At 38.0% G+C, this 3,609-nt stretch overlaps 1 non-coding gene across 1 annotated transcript; it reads left to right on the forward strand.

Annotated features, from left to right (window-relative positions):
* Nucleotides 1-2,152: 2,152 nt before the first annotated feature.
* Nucleotides 2,153-2,224, forward strand: TRNAC-GCA (transfer RNA cysteine (anticodon GCA)). The gene has a single exon. It is a non-coding gene; the product is annotated as a tRNA-Cys (tRNA).
* The last annotated feature ends 1,385 nt before the right edge of the window (nt 2,225-3,609 follow it).

Genomic DNA, 3,609 nt, shown 5'->3' on the forward strand with positions numbered 1-3,609 from the left:
CTTATTTTACTCTCAAGTGTCCCATTTTGGACAAAAAGTTTCTATGGTCACTTTTAAGTCAAATATGCTTCTTGATTTAGGGAGATGGTTATATTTGTAAAATCTGAATGAGCTTTGAAAATGTCATAATCCCTTAACTAGTTCAGTCTGTCTTTTTCCTAGCTAAGAAGTCTTTCTGGAGGATAAGAATACAAGAAATAATTCAAGCTTTGGGCTTGATGGAATTAGATTATCGGGTCTAAAGATATCCCTCCAAAATGCATTTGTGCATGCACATACACACACATGCACACACAAATGGCTGTGGTCTGCTTGCTGGAGAGTGGCTGTTCTTTCATGAAAGACTGGTAATAGTTTATAGGCTTAAAGCATATCAGAAGGCATTTAGGTTTAGAAAGATCATCCTGACCATAGTATAAACTGTTGTAAGACAAAAAAGGGTGGTAGCAACTGAGGTGTGATTTCTTTTTTTCTAAATATTTATTTAGCCCTCCCTGTAGCATGTAGCATCTTAGTTCCCTGACCAGGGATCGAAACCAGGGTCCTGAAGTGAAATCAAGAAAAATTCTTCTTTTCTTTTTTAAAAAAATTTTTTGAATTGGAGTATAGTTGATTTGCAGTGTTGTGTTAATTTCTTTTTAGAACATGTTTTGAGAAGTTCACAGGTACTTCTGTGTCCAGAATAGTTTGCCAGATATTGGTCTTGCCAAATATACAAATATATGAATGGAATATATATATATATATATATATATATATATATATATATATATATTACATATATTATGTATATTTCCATTTGTTTTTTCTGTAATGGACAAGACAACTTTTTAAACTGCCTTCCAGTCTTAAGTATCTATGATTGGTTTTCATTGATCTAGGGCCAGAGTCAAAACAGACTATAGCCCACAGGCCAAATCTGGCTTGCTATGGAAAAAGAAATAATGTAGACAAGAAGAAAATGTGAAGCCATTTAGAGTTGCTTTTGCAAATGTTTACAAGCTTCCTCTTCATAATTGAGCTTTACTTAGGCCACTGTCAAATGAGTCCGCATTTCCTGAACACATACCTATCAGCTGATATCTAGGGGTTAGGAGACTGTCCAGAACCTGGTGAGGTGGCAGGAGGATGATCCCATAGGTGAAATCTACATGTGAATTTGAGTTGAAATGTCAATAATGATCTTTTCTTTCCTGCCTATTGCAGTAACTTAAATTTTGTGGTGCTAATGAATTCTTCCCATCTTCCTTTCCAATATTTTCCACGTCATTCTAGGCATCCATGTGATTTATTAACCCAGAGACCAGGTCTCTGCAACTTGCTTGAACAGAGACCCTCTGTCTCTTTATTTACTAAGTTACTAGAACACATTCTGAAGAAGAGTTTTACTAAGTAGGGGAGTAGAAAAAATGGACCATTACTGTCTAGCTCAGTGGTTCCTAACCTTTTTTTTGGCATGAACCCTTTTGAAAATTTGATGAATGTCAAGGATACTCTTTTCAGAATTGTGCTAATTTAAAGATATGACACTTTCATGCATTTTCAGGGAGTACAGCCATGCATTGTGAGTTAAAAACGTCTGCACTAGCCTTTGCCCAGTTGTTACACGAATTCCTGTTGCATGACTGTCATCGTCAAGGTAACTTGAAAGGGGAGACATGAAGACGACTCTTTCAAAAAAGCCTGGTATTAGTATACTTGTGGTTCACAGCTCTCAGCTACTGTTATAAGCATTTTTCTGATTAGCCTTCACAGGCATTCTTTTTATTATGAAAAAGAGTCACTTATTACTCATTCTGCCATTACTGTTCTCACCAAAGCCAAGTCAGGGCTAGTTTCTCTAAATCTTTGACTTGTTAACTTTCAGATTTTGTTCAACACTCAACCTCTGCAAGTTCATTATTAATATATAAAATACATTACATAAAAGCTCACTCACACTTACTTGCCTCCATTGCTCTCTCTTCAGTTTTCTATTTCTATATATTTCTCTTAGCCAAAGAGAAATTTTATCTTGACAAAAATAGGAAACTCTTGCTAGCACTGACTGTTAAGTATGTTGATGGAGCCAGAGAGGGAGGTGGTGTCCAGATATCTTCATAAGGACCGTTGGGACTCATGGGCCTTTTGCAATGTTAGCCATTCTGGAGCTTCCCTGGTGGCTCAGAGGATAAAGCGTCTGCCTGCAATGCAGGAGACCCAGGTTCGATCCCTGGGTTGGGAAGATCCCCTGGAGAAGGAAATGGCAACCCACTCCAGTATTCTTGCCTGGAGAATCCCATGGACAGAGGAGCCTGAGTGGGCTACAATCCACTGGGTCGCAAAGAGTCGGGTATGACTGAGTGACTTCACTTCACACTTCAACATTATATATTAAAGGCAATGCTCCTTAACCTCTGCAAGCATGCCACATATGTGCTATGCAAATGCAATGGTAAGAATTTGCAATGCAAATGCAATGGTAAAAATACGTAGTATTCCTATCTATGAATAAGTGTTTCTTGCCTGTCCCTTTGTTTCTATTCTTAGCAGTTTGGAGTATGGCAGAGTATGAGGACTAATGGAATTCTAAATCTGAAAGGATCCATTATTGATCATTTCTAACTCGATTCAGCAAACATTTATTGAGCATCTACTACATGCTAAGCACTAGGATACTGAGGAAGAGAAAAGAATAAAACAGATTCTCCTGCATTATAAAAAATTAGCTTTGTTTCTGCTGAGTTTTTTTTTTACCAAGTTTATTAACCCCATCCTTTTTCTAATTTAATGCATTTTTTCCTATGATTTCTACATACCCCCTGTTAGAAAATAAGTATAAATGCCCTCTTTACTAACACAGGAGAAAATTCTCTCTAGCTAATTGCCAACATCTGCTGGATCATCGAAAAGCAAGAAAGTTCAGAAAAACATCTATTTCTGCTTCACTGACTATGCCAAAGCCTTTGACTGTGTGGATCACAATAACTGTGGAAAATTCTGAAAGAGATGGGAGTGCCAGACCACCTGATCTGCCTCTTGAGAAACCTATACGTAGGTCAGGAAGCAACAGTTAGAACTGGACATGATACAACAGACTGGTTCCAAATAGGAAAAGGAGTACGTCAAGGTTGTATATTGTCACCCTGCTTATTTAACTTATATGCAGAGTACATCATGAGAAACGCTGGGCTGGAAGAAGCACAAGCTGGAATCAAGATTGCCTGGAGAAATATCAATAACCTCAGATATGCAGATGACACCACCCTTATGGCAGAAAGTGAAGAGGAACTAAAAAGCCTCTTGTTGAAAGTGACAAGAGGAGAGTGAAAAAGTTGGCTTAAAGCTCCACATTCAGAAAACTAAGATCATGACATCTGGTCCCATCACTTCATGGGAAATAGATGGGGAAACAGTGGAAACAGTGTCAGACTTTATTTTGGGGGGCTCCAAAATCACTGCAGATGGTGATTGCAGCCATGAAATTAAAAGATGCTTACTCCTTGGAAGGAAAGTTATGACCAACCTAGATAGCATATTGAAAAGCAGAGATATTACTTTGTCAACAAAGGTCCGTCTAGTCAAGGCTATGAATTTTCCAGTGGTCATGTATGGATGTGAGAGTTGGAC

Source organism: Budorcas taxicolor, chromosome X (genome assembly GCF_023091745.1).
Source record: "Budorcas taxicolor isolate Tak-1 chromosome X, Takin1.1, whole genome shotgun sequence".
In the NCBI taxonomy this organism is placed as follows: Eukaryota; Metazoa; Chordata; class Mammalia; order Artiodactyla; family Bovidae; genus Budorcas; species Budorcas taxicolor.